The 13,401-nt window shown below is 39.8% G+C and overlaps 1 protein-coding gene across 3 annotated transcripts in view; it reads left to right on the forward strand.

Annotated features, from left to right (window-relative positions):
- Nucleotides 1-987: 987 nt before the first annotated feature.
- LOC128688579 (ras-related protein M-Ras) overlaps nucleotides 988-13,401 on the forward strand; it is a 160,017-nt gene continuing 147,603 nt past the window's right edge. For 2 of the 3 annotated variants that reach the window (XR_011391713.1, XM_070082720.1), the window contains exon 1: nucleotides 988-1,125. The gene's annotated coding sequence lies outside the window, so the exon portion shown is untranslated. The remainder of the gene's footprint in view (nucleotides 1,126-13,401) is intronic. The other variant, XM_053776459.2, reaches the window with a different exon arrangement.

Here is a 13,401-nt window from a genome sequence, read left to right on the forward strand (position 1 = left end):
TCATTTGAGGCATTAAGCAGTTCTGTGCAAATAAGTGACTCTGCAATGTACAGGCCAACCCACCCCTTTTGCCTGTTCACTCTGTCACATCTGTATAGGTTGTAACCTGGGATCCATATTTCATTGTCCAAGTGATCCTTTATGTGGGTCTCAGTGAAAGCCGCGAACATTGCCTTTGCCTCTGCAAGCAGTCCACGGATGAAAGGTATTTTGTTGTTTGTTGCTGGCTTTATACCCTGTATATTTGCAAAGAAGAATGTTATCGGACTGGTGGTATTGTTGGTACTGGGGGGGGGATTTTTTTTCCGGCATTAGTATCTGTATCTGTTGGTTTGGAGTGGAGGCCATCGACTGTGGTTCCACTCCAGGAATGACTGGATTAGGTGTACGATTTCTGCCATTTCCTGCCAGTTTTTTTTCCTTCCTGGCACTAAATGAATATATGTTTTGTTTTATATAGATCTACTGTACAACTATGATATAATTCTTAGTGTTAAGTAGCCAGTAAGCCAATAATGTTAAGTCGGCCCATAATGCCTAGGCATAATAGAGGCTCTATTTGCATTGCAACCCATTATTGTAAATACATAATCTCAATGTACTGTTTGCAAAGACATAAATAAGTAACAATATAATCCAGGATGGGTTATAACCACGTTTAAATTTTGTTTTTCCACTTGTGTAATTATTTCAGCCACGATGCTATTACTTGCTTTTATTCTTCTATCTCACTAAGTAACCAAGTTTTTATTTAACCGTGATACCGAAGTTTAAACTTACACAATGGTTTTACTCAGTAAATTATGCAGAATTTAACCCAGGATAACCTAATAAAGTCAATGTGATTTATTTCCATTTGGGATTACTTATCTGGTTAACTCGTCTGCAGTGATACGTAATAATAATGATGATAATTATAATATTTTTGCCAATAAATACTCGCATGAGATTTATTAATAAGTTCATTTTGTAAGGTATAATGAAGGAAAGTGTTAAAATAAGATAAGTAAGGCTGGTGTTCCAACAATGTTAGATCAGTGAGGAAAACAAATGGACGTCCTGTGAGGCAGCCGACCAGTAGACATCAAGTAATACATCGATTCTCCCTCCTGCTGGAGCTGTCTGGTGAGATATTTGTGACGTCAGCTTTGCGAATATTTAAGAAAAGAATCACTAGAAGTGATCTTTGGCTCATTTGAAGGTGACGGTGTTTGTACTGGGGCTAAAAACAGTGAGCGGCCGATGAGTTTTTTTTTCTTCGTTTTTTTTTATAGGTATATTGTTGTCTGGTTCACATATTATCATTTAGTTACACGTAACTTTGATGGTACTCCTTAAAATACCCAACAAAAAACTGGACTGCCAATAAGTGCTCGGAAGCCTTCCTAATATCACCATCAATTGACGTTTTCATATGTAATTGGTTTTATTTCTTATTTACGTTTCATGATTAATATTTATGATCTGGCATTTAGTAACTAAAATACAACTTAAATATATATACCATATTGTTCTTCTCAGACTTTTTGAAGTGCTGTATTTCAATATTTTTTTTATAATTAGATAATTGCTATTCCCGGTACAGAAAGTTTTGTGGTTAGTTCGATAAGATAAGATTTTTGTTAAGATTGTTACCCTAGTTGGTTATTAATGCAGGATAACACAGTAAAGGCCACAATTCATTGAGTACTGCCTTTATTTTCATTAGTGTCTTGTGTCTCGGGGGGGGAAAAAAATCAAGCATCCCAATGGAAATAAGTCAATTTGTTTGACTTCTTTTTTGTATCCTAGGTAATTTACACTATGTATGATGATTGTACTTATGTGTACCTGTACCTAGATAAACTTACACTCGAGTGTTCGTGGTTCAGTCCCTATCATGACACTGGTGGAAATGTTGGGCATGTTTCCTTATACCTGCTGATCCTCTTACCTAGCAGCGAGTAGATACCTGGGTATTGGTCGAGTGATGTGGCTCGCATCCTGGAGGACAAGATTAAAAGACCCCAGTGGAAATAAGACACAGTCAAAGACCTGGGAGTGATCATGTCGGAGGATCTCACCTTCAAGGACCATAACATTGTATCAATTGCAGCTGCCAGAAAAATGACAGGATGGATAATGAGAACCTTCAAAACTAGGGAGGCCAAGCCCATGATGACACTCTTCAGGTCACTTGTTCTATCTAGGCTGGAATATTGCTGCACACTAACAGCACCTTTCAAGGCAGGTGAAATTGCTGACCTAGAAAATGTACAGAGAACCTTCACGGCGCGCATAACGGAGATAAAACACCTCAATTACTGGGAGCGCTTGAGGTTCCTGAACCTGTATTCCCTGGAACGCAGGCGGGAGAGATACATGATTATATACACCTGGAAAATCCTAGAGGGACTAGTACCGAACTTGCACACGAAAATCACTCAATACGAAAGCAAAAGACTTGGCAGACGATGCAACATCCCCCCAATGAAAAGCAGGGGTGTCACTAGCACGTTAAGAGACCATACAATAAGTGTCAGGGGCCTGAGACTGTTTCACTGCCTCCCAGCATACATAAGGGGGATTACCAACAGACCCCTGACAGTCTTCAAGCTGGCACTAGACAAGCACCTAAAGTCGGTTCCTGACCAGCCAGGCTGTGGCTCGTACGTTGGTTTGCATGCAGCCAGCAGTAACAGCCTGGTTGATCAGGCTCTGATCCACCAGGAGGCCTGGTCACAGACCGGGCCGCGGGGGCGTTGACCCCCAGAACTCTCTCCAGGTAAACTCCAGGTAAACTTGCTGACTTTCTTGGATGGTTACCCCTCCAGGTTAAAAATCCAAAAAAACTCACCTTGGTCCTTTTTCCCAGGATGCAGCTCAACATTCAACTAAAACCCAGGTTATGTACCTTTTTACTACTAGGTGAACAGAGGCAGCAGGTGTAAGGGAATTTACCCATGTCTCTCTCATACCATTGAGTGAATCCCAGTCTCTCCACTATCATCTGAGGTGCAAGCACCTCTGAGATGCCACTAACATCTGTGAGTGGTCATTATATATATTTTAGTTTCTGCTTTATATAGGCAATCTTTTCATAGGTAGCCTGCACATAGGAGACTGAAACTTACAATGATATTTTGGTCTGGCTTTTACCATTAACTAGTCACATAGGACCAAAATGTCAGCACCTGACCAGCTGGACTGTGGCTTGTACATTGGTTTGTGTGTGACTGACAGTAACAGCCTGGTTGATCAGGTCTTGATTCACCATGAGGCCTGTTAGGTAAGACACATATGCAACAGTTAGGTATCTTTATTTCGAAACGTTTCGCATACACAGTAGGCTTCTTCAGTCGAGTACAGGAAAGTTGATAGAAGCAGAAGAGACTTGAAGATGATGTAATCAGTCCATCACCCTTGAAGTTTTGAGGTGGTCAGTCCCTCAGTCTGGAGAAGAGTATTGTTCCATAGTCAGAAACAACATGGAGTAGAAGTGACAGGATGGAGCCTATATACCGCTCCATCCATATGGCTGGATTTGAGAGGGGCCTGACCTCCAAACGACTACATTCTTACCTCTACTAGTGGCCTACATCTCGCCTCCTGGCGGTATATAGGCTCCATCCTGTCACTTCTACTCCATATTGTTTCAGACTATGGAACAATACTCTTCTCCTGACTGAGGGACTGACCACCTCAAAACTTCAAGGGTGATGGACTGATTACATCATCTTCAAGTCTCTTCTGCTTCTATCAACTTTCCTGTACTCGACTGAAGAAGCCTACTGTGTATGCGAAACGTTTCAAAATAAAGATACCTAACTGTTGCATATGTATCTTACCTAACAACCTGTCGGTATTTTATACCATTTTAACCCCTTCAGGGTCCAAGGCCAAAATCTTAAGTGGTGCTCCAGTGTCCAAGAAATTTTGAAAAAAAAAAAAAAAAAATTATATTTTCTTATAGAATTAAAGAGCATATTTTTGTGAAGGTAATAAGACAAAAAAAAATTTCTGATCAGTACTTACCGAGATACAGTGCCAAGAAGTTTGTCCAAAATGATGTGGTGGCGGCAACATCGACGAATTCCACATACGCGCATTACTTTATTTAGCGGTTTTTGTAGTTTTTTCTTTTCTTTTCCAATTTTTTTCTTTTCCTACTAACATTTGGGGCCTGAGAGACCAATACTGTATATAATGTATATATATAAACTCACTGTATTGAACACAATAACCGCACTAAAGTTATCATATTATTGATAAATTAGACACATGTGCAACACTTGGGTATCTTTATTGCGGAAACGTTTCGCCACATAGTGGCTTCATCAGTCCATACATAGGAGAAACTTGAAGAACAGGATGAGAATGAGGTAATCAGTCCCTCAACCTTGAGTCGATGTGTTCAGTCCATCAATCTTGAGTAGAATACTATTCGGTATATAACGTTTCCGCAATAAAGATACTCAAGTGTTGCACGTGTCTAATTTATCAACATGTCGGTTCTCTGAACCATTCATCTACAAACTTATCATATTATTGTTTACCACTGTTGTTTATTACAATAAACATGCACAAATCTTGTATAATGCTAATGTTCTATAATATATTTACATACTTACAATCACTGGACATGGTTTTAGAACTGCTGGAGCTTGTGGAACTCCTTGAAACAAGGCACCATACACAGAGGCACCTTACATTCCTCACACATAAACCGAGTGTCTTTGCATCTTTGTTGCCGTCGTTTTGTTTGTGCACAGACGATGCATCTCTTCTGAGCAAATTTCTTCTGAGTTGAAGGAAGCTCTATTATGAAATGATCACCTTCCCTCCTCAAATGCTTGGGTATATCCTGAGGAATTCGAGGACCTTGTTGTATAGCAGGTGCTCTTACCTGGTACTTTATTATGAGTTGTCTGACAACAGACAAACAAAATTCACCATACGGTGGTCTGTTGCCAGTCTTTATTTGGTACATATTATATGCATTGAGCATTGAAATGTCCATGAGATGGAAGAAAAGTTTCATGTACCACTTGTAACTCTTACGAACACAATCAACAAAACCAATCTGCATGTCACATTTGTCAACCAAGTGCATGTTTTGTGTATAATCAATCACTGTCACTGGTTTTCGAATACGTTCATTAGTCACTCGATCAACTTTGCCACTGTCTTGCATTTCATTATGGTGAATGGTTGTCAACAATGTGACATCTCGTTTGTCATGCCACCGTAATGCCATGATGTCATTGGCAGTAAACACCTGCACGTCATCACCACGAGCACCTGCGTTGAGCCTGGGCACATGTTTACGATTAGAACGCACTGTGCCACACACATCTGTCTTGTTCACTCGCAAGTAATCAGTGAGTAATGGGCTTGTGTACCAGTTATCGGTATATAATGTATGCCCCTTACCAAGATAAGGTGCCATCATGTTTCTCACTACGTCACCTGAGATACCCAATAACATCTTGGTATCTTTCAATGTTTTACTTCCCGTGTATACAACAATATCCAACACCAGGCCACTGTCACAGTCACAGAGTACAAACAATTTTATACCAAAGCATTTCCTCTTGCTCGGTATATACTGCTTGAATGACAGTTTACCTTTGAACAAAATCAAAGACTAGTCAATTACAAGATTCTTGAATGGATAAAAGTATATGCTGAACTTTTGTTTGAGATACATAAAAACATTTCTAATCTTGTATAACCTGTCACTTCTGTCAGGCCTGGTTTTGTCAGAGAAGTGCAACATACGTAACAGTAAGATAAACCTGTTCACTGGGATGATTTCACTGAAGACCGGGGTAGAAATTAGCCGATCTGTGGACCAGTATGCTTTTATATTATGCTTATAGACATGAGGCATAAGCATTATTGTTGCAAAAAGCAAATACATTTCTGCAACAGTCGTCTCTTTCCACCGGTGTAGTCTTGACTGTGGTGATATGATCGTATTTGCCATGGTGAACTCAAAATACTTATTACTTTCCCTGACAATAGTTTCCATCAATGGCTGATCAAAGAATAATTCAAAGAATTTCAGTTCATTCCGTGATTCATTGGCCGTGGTGGGGCTTGGGAACAAAATTGGGATTTTGCTGCCAATCCCAGATACGGTTTGCTGTTGGATACTGGACATCATAGGCTGGTTGTGCAGGTGGTTGTGGTTGTGGTGGGCTGGTGGCTGACGCTCTGCTTTGTCCTTGAACTGAGGAGTCAGCAGCGTGGGTCCCAGCCTGGGCTCGTGAGTCAAGCATGGCGGTGCCACTACCATCACCACTACCACCATCTATTGATGCCTGTGGTCTATCCATACCAAGTGTAGCCACATCCTCACTATCACTATCTAAACCTGGTGTAGGGCCACGGGATGTACTCCGGGATGTACTCCGTCCCCTGGGCACAGCATAGGGTACACTACCCAAGCGCATGCGGTGGCATACATACCGACGCTTCACTGGTGAATATGATTCCTCACTATCACTACTCGAATGATCGTCAAGCGCAATAAAATCACAATCTACGTCACTATCATCGTCATTACTGAAGTCAGAGGCCTGGCCACGCGAAAATATTAGTTTTCTCTTGCGTTGAGGTACAACTGACTGTGGCTGACGAGTGCCCACACCAGAGGTAGAAGATTGAGGATCGTCAGGGTTTTCTGCACTATTATCGATATCCTGGTCATTCCTTTCGGTCACTAACTGATCAGAGCCATAGAATTCGTCTTCATTTCCACTTCCATCAGTGTCAGAACTATCAGACAGGAAGAGGAGAGTCCCAATTTTCCATGGAGTGAGAGCTGATTTGCGACAAGGTATGGTGAACAAGGGTAACTGAGCCGGCGTTCCCGCAATGCTATGCGGGCGCCTAGATTTTTTGTTTATGGCGCACACCCACCACGCAGACCCGTTCTCTCACATGTAGGCCTATGAGCGCTTTCGCGCTAAATTTGACGGCGCTAGAATTTTGGCGTAGATCTGCGGTTTGGACACTCAACGTGAAGCCGTAGATCTGTGGGACAGACCCTGAAAGGGTTAATGTTCATTCACCATGAGGCCTCATCGTGGACTGGGCCACAGGGGCGTTGACCCCCGGAACATCCACCAGATATGCTCCAGGATCGAAACATCAGTTTGTCTCCTGTGTGCAGGTTATTTGTGTATTGTTCCAGTCATGATATTGTGCCTATTTATTCTTTATTGATAATCTTTATTTTGTTGTGACATATGGTTGTTTTTAAGTAATTCAGTATTGTTTTTCTTCCATACATTCTTTTTCACTATTTGATATTGTAGGCTTTCTCAGCAGAACATATTTTATACATACCTTGTATGCTTCTGTCTTCAGCTTTTCTATTCACCAATGTGGGTTAAGGGTGCTCAGAACCACTTAACAGGAAATGTTAGATAATTTTTAATTTATTTTGTTCAAGTCAGTTCTCTGATTGTGGAAGTTTTACCGAACATCCCTTTACTGAGCATCCCTGTTAGGTTCCCTGTGAATGGATTTGTTTGTTCTGCTTTAATGAAGTTCGGATTCTCTGATTAGTTCCTTATTGTTTGGGAAACTCAAATCTAGTGTAGTTTATTAATTGATGGTTATGCCATCTCTTGATTCAAAGCAAACTTTTCAAAGCCTCAATAGTCCTCTGGTATGTGTGTGTGTTGCACTAACATACTTCCAGGAGTCTTTTGGTACAATGCTGTTGTCTACTTTCTTCCATTTAATATTTGTAAAGTTGAGATTTCCAAGAAGCATAATATTTGTTGAAGGATTTTCTAAACTTTCAAGGCCATCTCACTTATTTGAATTCCTTTGCTATTGCTGAGGGTGATTTGTCCAAAAGGATAATTATCAGATTCTTGTTCTTGACTTTAATATTGGTTGGATAAGTACGTGAGTGGGTGGTGGGCCTAATGCAGTGCTCAGCAGTTCTTATGTCTTACATCTCCTTATGATTTCTTTACTCTTTCATATTATAAGTGTTTGGAAGTGGCCATATCAGCAGATTGGTCTGTGAAAGACGAAGTGTAGGTAGCCGCTAAGTGTAGCCCAAGTTACCTAATGGCTACCTGTGCCTACCGGCTACATACACTGACTTCATACAAATAAATACTGCTCACCTCTCGCCCTACATTAAGACTACAAATACTGTATTTTAAGGTGAGTAATGAATGTATCGTGTATGTACAGTATTTTAATTTTTTAGTGTTTTCTAATGCCTAGTTCTATTACTAACTTAATATAAGTTAGTGTAAACCTGACAACCCTATGCCTGTTGTGGAATCTATTGTGGCTTTGGGGAAGTCCATGGGGTTGGATGCGAGTGGCCAGGATGTGTGTATATACATATACAGTGGTCCCTCAATTATCGTCCATAATCCGTTCCTGGAAGTGGGACTATTATTGAAATGGACGATTTACGAATCAATTTTCCCCATAAGAAATAATGTAAATTCAATTAATCTGCTCCTGACACCCAGAAGTATTAAAACAAAAAAATTTTTTACATGAAATATAGATGTAGTACATAAAAATACAGTGGCACATGATGAATTAAACATTAACTGAATAACACTTACCTTTATTGGCGATTCTTCTTTGTGTATGGAAGACTGGAGGAGGAGACAGATTGGATGATTTACTGTTTGGAAGGGGAATCCCCTTCCATCAACACCTCGGGTACCAATTGCTTTTCTGGGGTTACTTCTCTTCTCTGTTTCTTAATGCCACTAAGACCACCTTGAGAGTCACTGGAGTCCTGTCTCGCAAAAAAACTGTCCCGAGAGCTGTTTCTGGCATCTCTTTAAAACTTCCCTAAAATGGGCCAAGGCTCTGTCACTGTACAAGTTACCGATATGGCTTGCAACATCCTTCTCTGGGTGATGTTTCTCCATAAATCTTTCCATCCTACCCCACATTTCAAAAATCTTAATTTCTGATGAAGACACCTTCCTCCATCTCTTCCTCCTCCTCTGCAGCAAGATTCTGAGCTGCGATCTGTTGCTCTTCCTGCTGAAGCTCTTGCAGCTCCTCAGTGGTTAGCTCTTCGTTGTGGTCCTGCACCAACTCTTCCACATCCTCCAAACTCACATCCAACCCCATGGAACTCCCCAGTGCGACAATAGAGTTCACAACTGACATAGGCTCATCATGGGCTGCCTCAAACCCTTCAAAATCCCTCTTGTGGACACAATCTGGCCACAGTTTTCTCCAAGCAGAGTTCAAAGTCCTGGTAGTCACTCCCTCCCACGCCTTACCTATAAGGCTTACGCAGTGGAGAATACTGAAGTGTTCTTTCCAAAAATCTCATAGGGTCAAGTGAGTGTCTGAGGTCACATTCAAACACCTTTCAAACATTGCTTTGGCGTAGAGTTTTTTTAAGTTTGAAATGACTTGCTGGTCCATGGGCTGGAGGAGAGGAGTGGTATTTGGGGGCAAGAACTTTACTGTGATGAACCCAAACTCCTTCAGAATTAGGTCATCCAAGTTTGGAGGATGAGCAGGTGCATTGTCCATTACTGTGAGGCACTTGAGATCCAATTTCTTTTCCAGGAGGTAATTCTTCACACTAGGGCCAAACACTTCATTGAATCACTCGACGAAAATGTCCCTTGTGACCCATGCCTTACTATTAGAGCTCCAAAACACACACAATTTACTCTTCATAACATTGTTTTTCTTGAACACACTGGGATTTTCAGAATGGTACACTAGTAACGGCTTCACTTTGAAATCCCCACTAGCATTAGCACAGAACATTAGCATCAGCCTGTCTTTCATAGGCTTGTGTCCTGGCAGTGCCTTTTCTTCCTGAGTAATGCAGGTCCTCTTTGGCATTTTCTTCCAAAAGAGGCCTGTTTCGTCACAATTGAACACTTGTTCAGGTTTCAGTCCTTCACTGTTTATGTACTTACGAATTCATGCACATATTTTTTAGCCCCCTTGTGGTCCGAACTGGCAGCCTCACCATGCCTTACCACACTGTGTATGCCAGTACGCTTCATAAATCTCTCAAACCAGCCTTTGCTGGCCTTAAATTCACTCACATCACCACTAGGTGCAGGCAATTTCTTTACCAAATCGTCATGCAACTGCCTAGCCTTTTCACAAATAAGCGACGTCATAAGACTATCTCCTGCTAATTGTTTCTCGTTTATCCACACCAATAATAACTTCTCAGCATCTTCGAGTACTGGTGATCTCATTTTTGTCAGCATATTTACCCCCTTTGCAACAACAGCGTCCTTGATTTCCTTTTTCTTGGCTATGATGGAAGGTATGGTTGTACGGGATTTGTTATACATCCTGGCCAGTTCGCCCCCACGAACGCCACTATCATATTGTTCAATGTTTTTTTCTTAAATTCATTCGTATTTCTCACCTTCTTTACCACTAGGAGCTTTCTTTGGAGCCATGGTAGCTTATTTAGCACTTAAATAACTTGCAAGCACTAAAATAAATGGAATATTATGAAATATTTCGCTGGAGCACGTGAGGGGACCGTCGCTCACTGGTAAACAATGGCACACTGGCTGGGAAGGGAAGGCCCAGGCGGCTCAGAGCGTGAGTACGCGTCCAGGGCGAAGGACTGTTAGCGAGTTACCAGACCATTTGCGAGCCAATATTTAGACGAAATAACAGGACTATTTCCGAAATGGACGACTTTCAGGCCGGACGATTGAGGGACCACTGTACAATGAAAAATGGAGTCTAACGAGAAAACGTCAAAACCTTCTGTTCAGGTTGAGAAAACTTAAACAGGGAAACAAAATACATCAGTGTTTCACTCGAGATGGGAAAATACTAGTTAGGAAAACATCAACAGGACAACAATATACCATCTCAAATGAACATGATTTCACTACCTTCCTTAGAAAAGCTGACATTTCCATAACAGATTAGACAAGTGTCCTTAACGCATGTGTGGCACATATAGTGTACGTTCCTATTACATTATTGTGCATTTTTTTACTAGCTAATACCAGCTATCTCAAATACTACTTTTTAATTCTTTTTAATTGCTATTAAATGCTCAAATTTTGTGTTGAAAGTCGAATCTTACTCCTAAATTAATGTTATTCATGGTTGCTACCTGTCCATTTAATTTTGTTTACCACTACTTACTTTAGTTCCATTTATACTGTGTGGTGCAATTAGTGTATATTCCAATTACATTATTGTGCAATTCCCAGAAATATCATTTACTAGCTAGTACCAACTACCTCATATTTTTTTTTTATTTTTATAGTGCTATTAATTGCTCAAACTTATTACATATTACAAGTCAGATCTTACTCCCAAATCAATATTATACAATAGTGACTATCTGTCCATTTAACTTCGTTTACCGTTACTTAGTTTAGTTCCTTGTATATTTTCTCCTTTATTGCAGCTTTAAATAACTACCTTAGTTCGTATATTCACAATTGTTAGAATGATAAAGGTGCTATTTTCAGGTACTATTATATTCCCTAGCTCCCTTATTTGATTATCACTTTATTTGTTCATCACTACTTATTTTAGTCCCTTTTATATTGTCTCCTTTATTTTAGCTTTAAAGAACTACCTTAGTTCATATATTTACATTTGTTAAAATAATTCAGAATATTTACTTTGTCTTATACTTAAGTCCAATTATAGATCCACTATAAATCTTATGATTACAAGCATTGATCCTGATACCAACCTGTTATTAAATGACTTAAATGAATCAAACAGCAACTGTAATTACTACACATCAGAACAAAAAAAGGTACTTCTCAGAGCCAACAACAACATAACTGTCTTTAATTACAATGTCAGATCTTTAAGCAAACATTACGATGACCTCACAGCATTACTAAATTCCCTGCATGCCAGTATGTCCATCATTACTCTCACCGAAACCTGGCTAATGCCAGATACTTCAGATTTCTATGCCATTCCTGGTTACACAGCTATACACAACTGTAGGCCAGATCAACAAGGGGGTGGCACAGCTACATACTACTCAGACAAACTAGAATGTATCAATAATACTTGCACAAAGGATGAACATGGGGATTATATAATAGGTAAATTCAAATCCAGATACCTACAAAAACCTCTCGGTGATAAACATATACAAAGTACCAGTCAAACATTAGCTGTTTTAGTGGAAACCTAGGAAGTATGATAACTGATGCACACGTGAATAAAGATCACTTAATACTCTCAGGTGATTTCAGTATAAATCTCCTGCAAAACCAGGACCCACATGTTACTGAATTCACAAACACTATGAGTAACTGCTTGTTGCTACCAACAGTAACAGAACCTATTAGAATTGCAGAGACTAGTGTTTCCCTATTAGACCACATGTGGGCCAACACCATATCCCCTTCAAAATCAGGCATAATCACACATAATACCACAGACCACTACCCTACCTTTCTCATAACCAATCTAGGTAAATTGCCCCAAGACACTACTAAAGTAACCTTCAGACTTCATAATGAGGCACCTATTAATAACTTCACAACAGCAATGACAAACATCGACTGGCAAACTGAGCTAGAAATCTATACAGATATTGCCGAATGTATTAATAATTTTCTAAAAAAGACCCAATACCTCTATAACAAGCACTGCCCTAAAAAAACCAAACGGATCACAGCTAAAAGACTGAACAGTCCCTGGCTAACACCCAGCATCCTCAAATCCATAAATATAAAGCACCTATACGAAAAACAGTACGGAATGGGTCACATAACCAGAGACCAAACAAAAAGTTACTCATCAATCCTAACCAGCCTGATAAGAAGAGCAAAAAAATTGTATTATGAGAACAGATTATCCATCTTAAAAGGTGATATAAAAAAGACCTGGAAAACCCTATCTGAAATTCTAGGAACAAAAAAGATATCAGGAAACAGCAATCAAACTAACAAAACCAGATGAACCCCAACTCCCACCAACTGAAACAGCAAACAGACTCAATGTTTTCTTCTCCACCATAGGAAAAAACCTTGCTGATAAAATCCCAAGCTCAAATACCCCACCCAATGACTACCTCACTGGCAACTACCTGAACACACTGTTCCTAGCTCCGACTAACCCAACAGAAGTCTCACTTATTATCAACACTAAAAAACAAGACACGATATTTAAATACATACCTTACCACCTTTTATATGCAAAAAAGCTTCGCAAGTGCTGTCACCAATGATTGCAACACTCATTAACCCTTAAACTGTCCAAACGTAGATCTATGTTTTTTCAACATTTGAAAGTATGTAAAAAAAAACGTAGTTCTTTTTGTTTTTTTTTACATTTGAAAACGTGCAAAAATAACTTTGATCTACTTTTTTTTTCTTATATTTGAAAATATATAAAAAACGTAGATCTACTTTTGAAGCACTACGCATGTGA

This window comes from Cherax quadricarinatus, chromosome 1 (genome assembly GCF_038502225.1).
Source record: "Cherax quadricarinatus isolate ZL_2023a chromosome 1, ASM3850222v1, whole genome shotgun sequence".
Taxonomy (NCBI): Eukaryota; Metazoa; Arthropoda; class Malacostraca; order Decapoda; family Parastacidae; genus Cherax; species Cherax quadricarinatus.